Source organism: Anopheles merus, unplaced genomic scaffold, assembly GCF_017562075.2.
Source record: "Anopheles merus strain MAF unplaced genomic scaffold, AmerM5.1 LNR4000021, whole genome shotgun sequence".
Classification (NCBI taxonomy): Eukaryota; Metazoa; Arthropoda; class Insecta; order Diptera; family Culicidae; genus Anopheles; species Anopheles merus.
The window spans coordinates 236,198-253,840 of record NW_024427601.1 but is presented as its reverse complement, the minus strand read 5'-3'; the positions used below and the strand labels follow the sequence as shown (position 1 = coordinate 253,840).

Below are 17,643 nucleotides of genomic sequence, written 5' to 3'. Positions count from 1 at the left end.
CCCCAACGCTGAAAGAAGACTAATTGCTCTTTAGCTGGCCGGAAACGTTGGATCCTTTCCTGGCTTCAGCATGGGGATTACTTTAGCGTGCTTCCATGCGTCAGGGAAATAAGCTAGATTAAGGCATCTAGTAAGAATGTTACTTACTAAGGTGAGAGCTTTTGCTTTGAGATTTTTTAGCACAACGTTAAAAAGCCCATCGAACCCTGGTGCCTTAGAATTCTTTAGCCCTTTAAGAGTACATAAAATTTCACTCACCGTTACAGGCGACATCTCCACGGCTGTTGGTAATATTTGCTGTAGTTGACCTGTACTGATGCCTACTTCTGATTCCATAGGACTGCTAGAACGGTCACGAAGAGAATGTGCGGTGGCAATTGGTGCAAAATTGCGTTTGATTTTTTTTCGGTGTTTATCAGTTGGAAACCAAGGGAGCCGGCCTTGGTTTCTTTTTAAGGATCTTCTGCACCTTTCACAGGTATTAGGAGTTGTCACCGAGAGAAGCTAGTTTAGTCCCGAAATTGTTGCGTATTTCCTCGACTCGAGCTGAGATGAACCCTGAGACCCTTGCCAGAATGGCTGCATGGTATTTTGTCGCCAGATCGCCCATTCGCTGGTGCTGTCGACGAAGTTGGTTGCGCATCTTGATGACGAGGCTGGTGTGATAGTCCAGCTGAATTCCCTAACCTGCACTTCTGGCACTGCTATCCACTCCGCCCTCCTGATAGTCTCCTCCAGATTTGTTATTGCTGCTTCAATGTCACTTGTGGTAGTCACTTCAGTAGAATCTATGTTCCTGTCGACTATTGTGCCGAACTGATCCCAATTAGCTCGTTGGTAGTTCCTCCTCCTATATGGAGAAATTTTGAAACAGTCAACGTCCACTTCCGTTGCGACGGGGAAGTGGTCAGAGTTTAGTGTGTCAATCACTTTTGGTTTTGTGATAGTGATATTTGACAGGAAGATATTAATGATACTGGAATTGCCACGGGTCGGTATGTGTGTTGCCTGGTCAGGGTGCTCAACGGTGAATAATCCTAGTTGAGCGACTTCGACTAGAAGATTTCCATTACGGTTGCCCCAAAAACCATGTCTCGCATTGAAATCGCCTCCCACGATACTCTTCGTGGGGGCGCAGCTGATGCTTTTCATATCTTTTTGAAATGCTGGGGCAAGCACACTGTTGCACTGTTGAGGACAGTAAGCAGCAATTATTCGAAGTGGTTCGTTGTTAGCAGATAGTTGTACTCCGATTGCCTCTATTGTTGTTGTGTTAAAGTGAGGAAGGAGTGTGTGACTAATGTCACGACGAATGATGATGGCCACACTTCCACCGGTAGAGCCGGTTCGATCAAGAATGTGTGTGACATAGTCAGGGATAGAAACACTTACAGTAGGTTTCAGTTGAGTCTCAACCACTAATGCGATGTCAATATTACGACGATGGAGGAAATCGCATAGCGGGGTAAGTTTGTTTTTCACTGAGTGAGCGTTCCATGTGAGAACACTCAATTTATCCATAGCGAATCAGCAGCTCTCTTAGGACAGCAACTTGTTCGTGTTTGCTTCGACATCGCTTGAGTTTCGCAGCCATTTCTTTGAATATCGCCATAAGTGTACCAGTGTCATACAGTAATTCCTCCTCTACAGGAGCGGGTTCGGATTGTTGAGCAGCAGCCAGGCGCTGGGCTAAATTATACTGGGCGGTGTAACTGGAGCTGTGGTAGTTCGTGCGGTACTGTGGTGTGGTCCCTGGAAGTTTGTGCACTTCATAACGGTTGGTTGTTCCTCAGTGTCCGTTACATGATTTTCAGCACATATAGCGCAGCGGGGTTTCTAGCGGCAATTCCGCAAGCCATGACCAAAGCCTTGGCATCGGCCGTACTGTACAGGACCTTTATATCCATTTCAATAGGCTTCCCATCGAACAATCACATATTGCACACTCCTGATTGACTGTAAACCAGTAAGAGTACACGAGCCTCGTTTCAGGTGCACCAGGTACAGTTGGTTGTGGTACGGTTGTTCTTCCTCATTACGCCGTTTAATTCGGAATATTTCCAGCACTTGCAACTGGTGATGCTCGACTAATTCCGTCTTGATGTATTCCAGTTCCATCAAAGGAAGGTCGGATTACTGCTTTGAATGGTTTTTCCTGTTTTATCTCGTGAGAAAAGAACTACACACGAGAATCGTCCAGGAATTGGATCTCTGAGTCCACAATACCACAAAGCTGATACAGGGTATTGACGTTTAGAGATTGCAACGCTGGTTTAAGCGAATTTATCATATAACAGCTGGTGCCACTGGTGCAGAGATAACAGTTTTAGCACCTTTTGCGCTACGTTTTTTCAACACGGGTTGAAACCCGTCGACGTCCATCTCTACAGTGGACATTTCACTTTGATCACTTGTGCTTACTTCATATTCCGTGTGCATGTGTGTGTGTGTGTTTGCATGTGTGTGTGTATGTATGTTTGAGTGTGTATTGGTGTGTGTGTTTGTTTCACAAGTATGTCGGTTCGGATAGATTTGTTAGTAGTTTTTTGTGTTTTAGGTTAGGTTTTTGATGTAATAAGCAGGACCATCACCCTCTCGATCAGTGTTTCTTGGATATATTAACAATTTAACGGTCTTCTTTCGCCGTGGTCTTCTGAGGACGTCCGGTTGACTTGCGCGTTTCGGTTGTCCAAGCGCGTTTCGGTTGTCCAAGCACGTTTCGGTTGTCCGAAGCGCGTTTGCCACAAAAGTGCACGATTGTTCCATCACGAACTCGATCGTTTTGCGCTTAATGCCAACAGCCGCCATTCGCTTTATGATATGGCGCTGATAATCGGTACAATGTTTACCTGGACCCATTGTTACTAACATTGCTTGCTTGGACCGTCAAGAACACACTGGTTAAAAACTTGGACACGACTGATGCCATGCACTGCCTGCGTTCTGCTTTTATACGCCATGAATCACATCGTTGTAGAGCAGCGATAAAAGCGTATGGATAAAAACTCTCAATGAGAAAGCGAGTGAGCGTCTACCCATTTAATTCGAGAACAGAATACGCACAAAGTTTCCTATGCACACACGAGCTTCAACGCAGAGATGCACGCCGGCCTTTCAATGGCGTGCACTGGCGAAACACCTGTGAGGGAATGCCGAGTTCATTGCTATTGTGCGCGTGTCCATTTCGCATCGCTGTCGCATGAACATTCATCAATCAGCACACCTGCGTTTTCGTCCGAGGAACAAGCGCTGCTGACGATGCAAACTTTAGCTTTTATCCAAGTGTGAACGCACGCTGTTTCACATGATAACACACATTATCCGAATACTTTCAACGCAATATGACATCATGGGAAACTACGTTTTTCAGACACAAACCCGCGCACTCGCAAATACACATTAAAAAGCACACTCTCTTTCTACTACATACACACACATACACACACATATACACACATACACACACATACACACTCACATACTCACACACTCTCACACACACACACACACACACACACACACACACACACACACACACACAGTCCGATCGACTCGACTGCAGAATGCTAAATCCAAAAACAATTAAAACACACAAGCCACACACAACCCCGGAGGTGCGAAAAAACATTACCCAGCACAAAACCTGTAAGTACGCACTTGAAGCGTAAAATCACAACATTGCATAATAGCAACCATCAGTTCGTAAATAATGAAATAGGAGACACCGTACCCTCGTGTGTACAAATAGAACCGTTTACCGCAAGCGTAGGAAACAAAACATCGCATAAGCACAAAAACCCAGAACTGACCTTACAGAATTATTGCAACCATATATAAACCCAAAAACTGATCTTCAGCATAACTGACAGAAAACAGAATGCGAAAGTAAAGCACAAAACCTAATCGGAGAGAAATGCACCATATAAATAAAGATACAAGATAAGACCGAGCACGCAGGCAGAAACACAGTTTCGCACAATACGGGCAGTTGTGCAGTTCAGTTAAGTCGTTTACGGTCAGATCTTAACTCTTACAAACAAGTCAAATGTGAAGTTAATTTAATTGTGTCCATGCTTTACCTGGAGCCCCGATCGCTTTCAGCAATCATCCGAAAACTCCGCTTTTTTTCCAATTAAATCTACCTTGTGAGTGATGTCTAAAAATAAAAACTCGTTGATCTACCCCGTCGCGTACTTCAGTCTGAAATGTCAGTCTGAAATGCGTACGGAATAACTTTTTTGAAATATTTCTTCGATCCGATTTTATGATCGTAGATGGTTCTGGTAGCAGAACCCGTTTATTGGAAACTTTTTTAAGGTTTCAAGGTATGTCAGATGGGGCGATGTTTTTTGTTGGGATAAACACAATAGAAGGGCAAATGCGGCGGGAAAGGCTCTTCTTTTGGGACAATTATACTCGCGAGAAACAGCTGTAGAACTGGTTAAAATAAAAAAAATTTGGCTTAAGCTAATTTGCTTAAAACATTCGGTTTAGTTACTTTTCTTGTTAGTTTCCAACACCGTTATTAACAGACAATAGTCTTATATTAAACGACTCTTCAAATTAAAAATCCCATTTGCCTGAATGATAATCTTAATTAAAGGAATGACCAAAGCAAACATTTGGGAACTTGATTTCACAATGGAACATAAGTGATACTGCTCGTTTTGTGAGATTTCACTCGTAAGAAGAGATATTTACTGAGCATTTTGATTTTATCGTTTTACGCATTGTAATAAAGGGTATTTGTTATGCGGGGCTCTACTGTACATGACATGGAAAGACTATATTCCAGCATTCGCGTATAGGTGGAAGTAACAGTCGATGAGAAAAAAGAGCCCGAAATACTATGTTTTATTCTAGATTTCCAAAAAAATTGTAATCAAAAAATGTTTCTCTGAACATTTTTGATAACGGTGTGTCATCAATGTTATCATATCATTGAAAAATATCATAATTCTCCTCCAGCTCTGTTAAAAGAGCATTAACATTTTTAATTTTATTCGGCATATTGCTACGTTTATTATTCGATACAAAGTTTGCATTAATATTGTTTTACAGTTTTCAACACGTCACGATCCCGTCGTAAATATTAAAACAAGTTTTTAGAAGCAATTACTCGTTCCCTTTATCTGTCATGGTTATATTTTCCTCAATGAAACCCTTTTCCCTTTCCTTATTGCTTGTACTTTGAAGTACGCCAATTTGAGAAATCCCACGTAGTAAATGATTATAAAGCCCTCCTTATTGTTTTGAAGGAATGAAGGGGGATCGGAAGATGACAAATACAGTTATGAAGTTAATTTATTTTTGAGTTTGATGGTGTATTTTCAAAGGTTACATGAAAATCGATGCCATACGGTTTCCTACCGGTTTGTCAGCTGTGTTTTTAATTACGTATGGAGATTTTTTTAACAGTTGATAATTACAAAAAACATCGTCACAAGTGAAATACAGCCTAATTTAAAATAACCGACTTAAATATTACATCTACCCAGCCTAAATGTAATATTTTAGTCGAATTTAAATACATTTACATAAAAATATTTTACAAACAGAAACACATTTTAATGGTAGTTATCTGACTCATTGATATAAATTAAAATATTATTTTTAAGATTCGTAAAACAATTGCAGTGATCCTGATTCGGATTCTTCCGAAGATTTTTCATTGTTGTCGTCTAATTCAGGAATATTTGAATCATGTTTTCTTTGTAAACTTATCTTTGGAGCGGATAGGGTTTTCCCAATTGCAAAATGTTTCGTAGACAGGATCGGAACATATTCATAATCGATGCCTCCTTCAACATTGGCGGATTCTATATCAGTTAAGCTGGAGAGCATTGCCTGGGGTTTCTGTTCAACTAATTTTGTTCCATACAACAATTCCAATCGTTTATCAATTGTAGCAGAAGCTGCAGACGGTGGTGAGCTACGTTTCCGAAGGTAATTGAAGCAGCATGTACGAAAGTGTCTTGTACCGCATGCAGATGCACATTCCCGACCACATGAATCGCACGAGAGAGCTACTGGGAAACTACAGGCCACCCACAATATACAACCTGTAAATGAATAAATTGGTGGTAGACCAAAATGTCAAATGGTGTTGTTCGATATGTACACTCAAAATTGATTTATGATACATCATGATGATTGCCAAACCATACCCTAATGTGAGCTGTTACATAGATAAGCAAAGCAGCGCCATAATTACTTTTTCTTACAAGCAGAACGCCCTACCCGGTGTAACAGTATTGCTAAGTTAAACGTGTTATAAAAATATAATATGTATATATATATTATATGTGTACCTCTATATATATATATATATATATATATATATATATATATATATATATATATATATATATATATATATATATATATATATATATATATATATATATATATATATATATATATATATATATATATATATATATATATATATATATATATATATATATATATATATATATATATATATATATGTATATATACCGGTCTCATGGTACAGTCGTCAACTTGTACGACTTAATAACATGCCCGTCATGGGTTCAAGCCCCAAATAGACCGTGCCGCCATACGTAGGACTGACTATCCTGCTATGGGGGGAAATCAATAAGTCACTGAAAGCCAACCCCACAAGTGGGTTGGCAGGCCTTGACCGGCATCGGTTGTTGAGCCAAAGAAGAAGAAGAAGAAGATGTATATATATATATATATATATATATATATATATATATATATATATATATATATATATATTTTATATATATATATATATATATATATATATATATATATATATATATATATATATATATATATATATATATATATATATATAATATACATATATCATAATATATATACGTTAACGTTTCTCGTAAATCTATTAATATATTTCTCGTATAATATATATAAATGAACTCATTACAGTGAACACACACAAGCGCGCACACACACACACACACACACACACACCGTGTGACAACAAGAGTCTTTCGAAGATCTCCCCTCCTTGAAAAAACATACACACGCATGAGTTATGTGCTAAATTTCAATGCGCTGATTTTTAGATTTATGGGTAACTATTATGTTCGCTTGCTACCAGCTGTCCCCAATACAGTTGGTTTACTTAAGAAACCTAAAACCTGCAGATCATGTTCCTATATTGCTACTAGGTAATATTGTTGTATAGCAGGGGTCTCCAAACTTTTCAGTTTGCGAACCGCATTGCTACACAATCAACCTTGTTGAGGGCCATTTGGACGCTAGCTTTAGAATGAGTGGAAGTTAAAATCTCGTTTTAATAAGAAAATACTAATGTAATATATCTAATTTCTTAAGCTTTCAATTTAATGAATCTTGATTTTCATCTTTCAGAAGTAAAAAAAACCAGTTATAAAAGAAAGCTATTTAATTTAACCTGAACCTAGTCCTCGCGGGCCGGGCATTAAAGGCTCTTGAGGGCCGTAGTTTGGAGATCCCTTTTCTATAGGCTGATGCTATGAACAACTTATTTAAATTCACAATTATCCATCCCTTGTTCTTATTTCTATGCAATGATTGGCTTTACTTACACCCAAAAATTATCGAAACATATGCCGCTGGATTCATAGTGTACTACAAGTGTTTGTTTTATCCAATTTCTTTTTAAGTATAAGTACAACAAATATTCTATTCGCAGCTTCCACAAAATTTACTATTTTATGCACTGCACCATAGGATAGTTACTATTTATAACTTTTCATGTACTATCACCCATTTCGAAGAGATTTTTAATTTCGATCAACAGACAGAGCTTGATGCGATCGTTAGTAAAGTTAGAGAACAACTGTACGTGGCTTCGGTAAATCGAGTGGTATTTATACAGAGCAATATCTGCTATTTGATGATAAAGAACAGGACGCTGACATTCCGCTCCGCTTTTATCATCATATTTGGATTAGTTTCACATCTGGGAGGAGCCAAAATGACGTCATGCTTTAGGAGAAGCATTTCAAATTTTCCCGCGTAATCTCGTGCTCAGCATTTTGCTCCTGTAACATCTGTGGTGTACCATTGTTTTTACAAGACAGTATACATAGGGCCAACATCCTAGGCGAGTATGGTAAAATGCGTTGAATGTTCAAAGACATACATGGCATAAAGTGAAATTCATAAAGAGAGCTGATAATTAAATTAATACTTTTCAATTTAATTATTATCATCCACATAATTTATTCAGCATGGTGACAGTATTATACTTCTGAGCAACTCTAGTTTGGATTAGATTTTCAGATCGTACAGTATAAAAATACGAAACATTGAATGCAACAGGTAAAACAAAGTTTTTTAGAATCTTCATAATAGGGTAAATGTACCAATAGTGGTGCAATTTGTGGTGGTACCGATGTGTTTTAATGGATTGAAAGTGTCAGGAAGGACAATTTCTGAATATTTTAACTCATAACAGTTGGAATATGTTTTATCTTCGTAATCACAACAATTTTTATCATGAAATACATCAAATTTACGAAAAAATACATATTTTTGTGACTGCTTCGTTGTACCTATAATGGTGGTATGGTTCCTACACAGAAAACTTTTTTTACTGAACTTAAGTAAAATTTTACTGAATTTTTTTTAACTGAATCTTCATTAATCCTTTCAGTAAAAAGAATGTTTACTGAATCATTCAGTAATGTCCGGTGCTCACCAAAATAGGTAGGTACCGCATTGTTTTGTTTTGATGTTCTCGATGTCGATTTTACCGAATGAATTGCTGCTTTTTCAGTAATTTGTTTTACTGATATCCAGTGAAACGACTAATTTGACACTTATTTTACTGATTTTCAGTAAAATGCGTTTTACTGAAATGAATTCAGTAAATTATTTTGCTGAAAGTAATTCATTCATGCTGAAAATCAGTAAAATATTTTATTACTGAACCGTTTCAGTAAATAACTTTACTGAAGTTGGATGCGAAAATTTGCTGTGTATAGTCGTCGTATTGTGTTCCTATAGTAGTGGTAAACAAAGATGCATCCAAAACGGTGTATAATATCAATGAAACTTAGTTTCGAACCTGATTTCGTATGAATAGCAAGGATTACTGCCATAATATTGGTTTCTTGCGTAATTTGATCGTAAAAAAATGCATAAATTTGATCGATGAAACTATTCACTAAAGTACTGCATCACACTTGTTGTCAACCTACACCCGGAAGAGTGTGCTTGATTTGAAGTCAAATTTTCATTCAGCCATCTAAGCGAATTTTGGCCTGTTTTTGGTAAATTAGTTACATCAAACTAATTTCTGTTGCTTATTTTAGTGAAAACAGTACGACATGTCAAAAATATCCTCGAAAAATTTTAAAATTACCTGTTTTTATTGATTTTAGAACTAGGACCACTATAGGAACATGCCTGTTTGGTGTACCTATAATGGCACTGTTGTAAAAAACACTTAAACATACGTAAATATGGTCAAAAGCCAATAAATTAGAATAAAACGATATCATTTGATAACAATTATGTTGAAAAACTTATAATTGCGTTGTTATGTGGTCATTTAGAACGTTAACAAAATTATGAGTATCGTTATGAAATCCTAAGGATTTTGGACAAATGTTGATACCTTTCACAAAACAATGGATTTTTCGGTCACTAAGAAACGGAATGGCCCCATTTCATTTTTAAATCCTTTGTAAAAGGCTAGAGAACATTTCACACTATCGTAGATAACTTAACTACTGTTAATTTATCGTATGATACGCATTATAGTGCAATATTACCACTATTGACACTAGCACCACTATAGGTACGTTTACCCTAGTTATTCATTTTTTTATTTATTTTTTAATGCTGAAGGAACGACACTGGTCGTATCGACACTTAAATGGTTATAATAATATTAATATTAAAAATAATAATAATAAATTTTTATTAATAATAACTGTATTGCAAATTAGCAATTAAAATTGGTTTTGGCTACTGCAACAAGATTTAATAGGATGCACATATTTTTTTAAGCCACTTTGGCGGACAAATTAAAATAAATAAATAAATAAATAAATAAATAAACAAATAAATAAATGTAAAATGTGTAAGCCCCCAGACGTCTTCAAACTGAAGAAATATTAATAACTAGAAACGGTCATAGGACTGAACCGCAGGCGCGAAAATCAACTTTGCGAGCACCATCTTTTTGCAACGAAATTCAATAAATATGCTAATTTGTTGCAACGTAGTTATACTTTGAGAGCATTTTGAAGTATACAAGAAAAATTTATTTTTGCTATGGAAATGGTTGCAAGATGCACAATTATTAATATATAAACATACTAAAATTAATTTAAACCTCTGTTTTACTCGCTGAGGTTAATTATATTTTTTTTTATTTTTCTGTAAAACAATTAATATAATTTCATTACATGAAATCTCAAACAATCTGATATTTTGCATTGTATTTGCTACGAACATCTATATAGTTACATTAATATATTAGACTTGCAACCGGTAAATCATGTTACCTTTAATTGTTCGTAGCTTAAGAACTATCCACTGTTCAAAAGATCAAGAAAATTACTATAGTAAAATATTTGTCAAGCGCGAAAAGGTGTAATGATTTAACAAAGATAATAGTCCAATAGGATTTCCTGTAAGATTTAACGTTATCAGTGAAGGAAAAAGCCATACTCCTATATCTAGTTTGGTAAGCTTGTTTTCTGCCATGTTATTATTTTTCGAGAAAATCAAATGAAATCACACTCTGACCACCACTTGTAAATAAAATACGATTGCGTGCTAGATCAATGAAACGGATGTACGGTATGTAAGAAAAAACAACAAAATTTACTGTATGCAACATATTTTCACTGAGATTCAGCTCTTCCATCTTGATGAGGTACTTGAAGCCAGCTATGCTTGTGAGAAAGTTGTTGCGCATGATCAATTTCCGCAGATTGTATCTCTTTTCCGGATCAATGTAAACCCGGGAGAGCAAATTGTCTGACACATCCAGTTCTATAATGGTATCGGGCATTTCAAGTCCTACCATACGAACACCATTCATGTGTAGGTATCGAACACGTCGCATGCGGTAGAACAGCTCACCAGAAAAAATAACAATAATGCTGTCTGTGTTGATGAAACTGTAGTATTGTCCGATACGAATTTTCTCATATTGGTCGTCTGGAAACACTAAACTGCGAACATCTGTCCGGTCGGTGATTTGAAGTCGTTGAACAGTGCACCATTTATTTTCTATAACTTGACAGGATACGTGATTGTAGCGTCCTTTCACTAAAACACATAGTGATGCAATGATTGTCAATGTCCTTAAAATATAGATCACATTTTATACTTCTTTATTCGACTTAATCGTGCGTGAATTATTCAGGTTACATCTTAATATTCATTCGACCAGCTACTTACAATACACCAATGCTGGTCATGCTTCTACACTTGATCGCTGCTTTTCTCTGACTAACGAAGCTACTCTAACCATCAGGTCATGAGATAAACGTTAAACTGTTTTTGTTGTTATTGTTGTTCTAGAATCTAGATGTTGTTACGTTCCCTCCTTTGCTCTCTTACTTTAACTTGCTTGGTTATTATGACATTCATTATCCCAGGCAATTTATCTACTAATAAGTGACCTACTATTCCCGATACACGCAATCGAGTGCTGATGATATTGTTCATAACAGTCTGTCATAATTTAGATCATATAAGATCTCTAGCAATCAAACGACCAAATGCAAATTCAGTTTCTATAGACAAAACTATTCATGAAATTCAATAAACTCATCCTTTGAGTAACACAATAACGCCTATTTAACGATGATTGTTCAATTGTGTGATATCATGATAATTCAATATTATTGGTCATTTTTTAATAACTCCAGCATTATTTAAAATCTTGATGCATATATGAAAAACTCATTTGGACTCGAGTGAGACAAATAGTTTAAAAATACTTTATTTTTTACTCGTGGAGTTTTAAATCAGATCTGAACTGTCGGCTCGCAGCTTGGCTGGTCGTCGGATGGCTCGCTGGCTCGCTGGAGTTCTTATGGATTGTTTTATTGTCAGGACTGCAATTGCTCTGAAAACTGATGTTGTTTTCTATTCATTAACGGGCTCCTTTCCTTTTTAAGATCGTAGGCTAAAATTTCAGCCTGTCAGCTATTTGCTTTGTATACAGCGCCTACCACAACTACATGGACAGTCGTTTTTTGCGATTTGCGGAAAATCCATAAGAGATAGATAAAAACAGTTGATATATGCGTTGTGCAGAATACTATTTTACATCTTCGTATATTTTTTCAAATCATAAGAGAACATCGATCATGAAGTGGGTGGTGGGAGGAAAAATATATAACAGACTAGGATTACATTCCTTAACTATGTAGTAACAACAGCAAATATTTAGATTCTGCTAAAAAATCGTTGTTGAGCTTTTTGTGTCGCTTTTGTTTGATCGGATCAGTTTTGAGCCGTTGTTTATAAAATTGATAAGGTTCTCATGGCAACTTCAAAATAATTTTTGAAAATCTTCACAGAAATCACAGAAATCAAACAATGTGGTTTGCTTTTTCAAAACAATCATTACAGGCAAAAAAATATTTTTTTGTGAAATTTGATGATATTTAAAAAAATATATTTTAATAATTACTCTTATAAAACTCATAAAACCATAAAATAAGCTATAAAAATATTTTTTAAATTCGTTCAAAAATGTATTTCTTTAAAAACTTTCTAGAATATGTTATTTATATTTTTGAACGATTTTTAAATGCGTTAGTTAGCACAAAAAAGCTGTTTTTTAAGAGTCTTTATAGTTATGGTACGACCATAAATTTGTTTTTTCGTCATAAGTCGTGTAAAAACGTGTTAAAAATTTTAAAAAATATTTATTTTATTTATTTATTTATTTCATATATATATATAAACCGACGGACCATCATGTCTAATCGGCAACCTTATAATTAAATTAAGGAGCATATAAATAAACATCTAGTTATAAGCAAACATTACATGTGACGTAGACGCAATTTCTCCTTGAACGTGGAAGTAGACATACTAAAATCGAACAAATCTAACACTTCATTGAACTCGAGGGACATACGTATAATAGGGTGTCCCTGGCTATGGTTGTTGCGGGTACGCGGAACACGGAGATGGAAATTGGATCTAAGAATCCGACAGGGAGCGAACAAATTGATGCTGGCTAGTAATGCCGGGGAATCGATCTCTCCGTTAAGGAGCCGAAATATGAAAAGGCATTGGGCGTTTTTACGTCGAGAGCAGAGTGGTTCAAGTCCGAGAAGCAGACACCGCTGATGGTAGGTGGGCCGAGCGTGGTGGGATTGCCATGGAAGGAGTCGAACCGCGTACCTGGTGAGTCTCCGTTGAATGGCTTCGAGGCGATTGATGTCACCAACGCCAAGCGGGCACCAGATCGGACAGCAGTACTCCAGGCACGACCTTACGATGGCACAGAAGATCGACTTGACGCACATGGGATCGGTAAACTCGCTACAGGTCCGCGTAATTAAACCAAGTAGCTGATTTCCCTTCGCAACAACGCTATCGATGTGAGGGCGAAATGACATCTTCTGATCGAGTAGCACCCCCAGATCACGGATACATGTCGTGCGAGCCAAAGCCGTGTTGAGCATAGTGTATGTAAACGTGATGGGGTGACGGGCTCTGCTGAATGATATACACTGGCATTTATCAGCACACACTTGGAGAGCGTTTCTGCTGCACCAGCTATCCAGATTCTCAAGGATCGTTTGAAGGCGTACACAGTCACTGTCGTTTCTAACTGGAGCGAATATTTTTACATCGTCGGCGTACATTAGGTGTTGGCCTGGCGGTAAAACGAAAGATAGATCATTAATATAGATGAGGAAGAGTAGCGGTCCCAAATTACTCCCTTGAGGCACACCGGAGGAGCTGGTGAAAGAGTGAGAACGATGAGATCCTATACTTATGTAGTACGAACGACCAGTTAAATATGAACGCAGCCAGGTGATGTGCCAGTCGAGGAAACCGAGTTTTTTTAGCTTCGAAAGTAGAATATCATGAGAAATACTATCGAACGCAGCCCTGAAGTCGATATATACTGCATCAACTTGAGTACCACGATCCATGTTGTCGAAGCAGTAGCCAACAAATTCAGCAAGATTTGTGGTGGAAGATCTCCTTGGGAGAAATCCATGCTGACTAGGGCTCATATAGTTTTGAACTGCTGTGAGTAGCGGATTGTATAGAATGAGCTCAAACACCTTTGCACAAGCGCATAGGGATACAATGCCACGATAATTACTAGCATGAAGTCGACTGCCTTTTTTATGGATAGGAATCATTCGCGCGTGTTTCCAGGACTCAGGATACGTGCCACGCATAAGGGAATCATTAAATATTTTGGCAAGAATGGGTGCGAGTGATTGACGGCAGTGCTTCAATATGTATGCGGGAATATTGTCAGGTCCAGATGATGTAGATGGTTTTATATCGTTGAGTGTGCGCGCAATTAATGCTTCGTCAATTGTGGGTATAATAAAATCGATAGCATCCGATGGAGTATTGCGGGTGGCCTCTGCTAGTGTGTTAGGATTGTGAACAGGAAGGGTGAATGCATCAGCGAAACGATTGGCGAGAGTGTTGCAAATATCGGATGTATCGATACTAGTTTGGCCATTGTAGCTCATTGACGGAGGGATACTTCTTATATTGCGCCGTTTGTTCCAGAAGCTCCAGAACCGTGTCGGCTTAGAAAATAGCTGCCTTTCAGTACGGCGAATGAAGGAGCGGTAGAGCACACGATTATGTCGACGATAATTGTTCAGTGCATCGAAAAAAATTCTCCTATGCAGCGATGATCTCGTTCTACTGTAATCCGCGTAGGCTTTTGATTTTATTTTTTTCAACCGTCTTAAAGATGCATTAGACCAATCGGGGCCAGGCTTTCGTTGAGCAACAGGAACGCAGGAATTAATCGCTGAGCGCATAAAAACGCTAAAGCAATCGGTGGCTTCGTCGATAGTGGAAAAGTTGGAGCAGTCAAAATTACGGTCAAACGACACAATAAGGGCATTCATACGTTCCACATTCGTTTTGAAGAAAATTCTATTGACTGTACTGCGAGTGTGACTGTTGGTGGTGTGGGATAGTTGTACGGGATAATAAATCATCATATCCAATGAAGGATGATGAAAGTCCTCACTTAGAAGTGGAATACTACAGTGTGTTACGTATGGGAGGAAGTTCTCTAGAGCCGAAGTACCATTCACAGAGTGCAGAGGTGTGATTGAGTCGCACAAAATATTGGTTGCGGCAAGGTTTGCGAAGACCAGATCCAATTGACGCCCAGATTGATTTGCAATACCACTCAACTGAAATAATCCGGTACTATGCAACCCATCAACGAAATCGGTATTAGCCACGGAATTGCATAAAGGTGCATAATGCATGACAGAATAACATGGAGAGCAATCGGTGGCTTCTGATGTATTAGTCAGCTCCCATCTGATATCAGGTTTATTGAAATCTCCGAAGACGTATAATAAATCGCTCTCTTTAATGCGGCTTGAAATTTCACGTACACTATCATGTAAAGCGTTCATCACTGCGGGGTCATTCGCATGACTAGGCGGAATGTAAACAACGCCGATGTAAACAGAGACACCTGGCAGCAATGTTTTGATCCAAAGTTGTTCCAGTATGGTATTAGGCGATGCGATTTCACATGTCGGTATTGAAGAGGAACTTGCAATTAAAACACCCCCACCGCGTGAGAGGGCACTGTTGGAAAGATTCCTATCGCACCTGTAGATATGATAATGATCGTCAGTGAGGAGCGAAGAAGGTATGGACTGAGTAAGCCAAGTCTCGGTAAGAATGATAAAATCATATTCTGATTCTGATAGCGCCAGGCGAAGATTTGTAGTTTTCGTTCGTAGACCACGTACATTTTGGTAGTAGATAGAGAGACTGGGATGAGCTGAACGAGGTGCATCGCCGGATGCTGTGCAAGATTGCTATTCATCCGACGGGCCAGCGTCAGCAGATTCATCAGTCCGTTTAGCGTTTCGCTTCGGTCGTTTTTTAGGAGCGGCTAAGCATTCGGGAGGTGACCTAGTAGGTGTGGTGGTAACAAGCATTCGCTCATTAAGGTCAAGATGTGGTTCGTTTGTAAACAAAGCTGCGTCTGTAGTGGTCATGGCAGGTGAGGAAATCGTAACGGGCTGTGCGAGCGTATCTGTTGTAGTAGTTGGCATCGCGGCACTCCCTCCAGAATGTGAGAGAGGATTATGATAAGTGTCGGTAGCGGGAGTAACGTTTTGATCGAGCATCGAATTTGTTTCAGTTGTTGCACAGGTATTAGTGTTATAATTATTGGTCCGATAGTCACGGAACTCTCGGTAGGTAAGAGCAGAGGGCCATGTGTTAGGTGAGAGAGCCTTGTTGCGTAGAGTGGCTGGTATGCCCACCTTAAATGAGATAAATGAGAGTGTACTAGTGTCGGCACCAAGCTTCGTCAAACGGTGTACAGACACATCCCGCTTATCGAGTGCTAGCCGTACTTGTACCATGAGAGAAATCTGCTCAGTGGTAACCGATGGGGAGAAACGCGTAAAGAATAGCCACATTCGCGTATCGGTGTGTGGGATGGTGTCTAGTGTGTCAGAATCGAGCGGCGATCCCGATCCTCTGAGTAGTGGTGTTTGCGGGTTGTAAACTGGTGGCATATTGGTGAAGGATGACGGTTCGTTCGCACTCACACTAAGAGAAGCGGCTAATGATGGATACTGTTGTAGTGTGGGTGTAATAGTACCGGGGATATTTTTGACCACTGAATTAAACAATTTAGGCGCTGAATTGTGATGAATGGGCCGTTGAGACGGTAAATCGGTGGCGGCATGCGTCGATCGCAAGCAGGAACGGATCTCCGCCTTTAAAACTTCCAGAAGCTCTAACTTAATAGCTGTGGTATGCTGTGACAGCTCGCTACGGAGGCCCGCTTTAAGGTCGGCTATGCTGGACAGTAGGTCGACAGAAGTGTGAGTGTACGGGGTGGATGACCTCAACACGGCCGTACGCGGATCCTTGTGAAACTTTACACAGGCTTTACAGGCCCAAAAAAGTTGTGCACAGGACTCTATAGTAGCGGAAAGTTCCTCAGAAAGTCCGCTGCATGAGAAGTGAAACTCAGAGTTGCACCAACCCTGGCATTTCACAATGCGATCAGCAGCTACGATGTCGTTAGCGCAGGCGGAACAAATACCAGCCATTGCTTTGTGGATGAGCGATTGATTGTGATGTTGAAGCGACGTAATGATTGTGGGCCGGAAAACGTTTCCAGGTGATTGACGGTGAATAATCCAGTTGTTAAACAAAACCAGGCAATGAAGTCACCTACACCAGCAACAAGTTCAGCAAAGATACAGGCTTTCTCGGAATAATATTGAAAATAGTCGGAGCGCAGAGAATCTTCGACCAGTCACAGTGACGTTTGGAATGTGAACGAAGATATACGAAGATGTGAAATAGTATGTGCACAACTCATACTGTTGCGAAAGTCACTTAAGAAAAGAAGAAAATGTGGATATGTCTGCTGGGGAAAAGTCACAAAATTAGTTT

At 38.7% G+C, this 17,643-nt stretch overlaps 1 pseudogene; it reads right to left on the bottom strand.

Moving 5' to 3' along the window:
• Positions 1 to 10,575: 10,575 nt before the first annotated feature.
• Positions 10,576 to 11,464, bottom strand: LOC121601052 (annotated as a pseudogene).
• Positions 11,465 to 17,643: the final 6,179 nt, after the last annotated feature.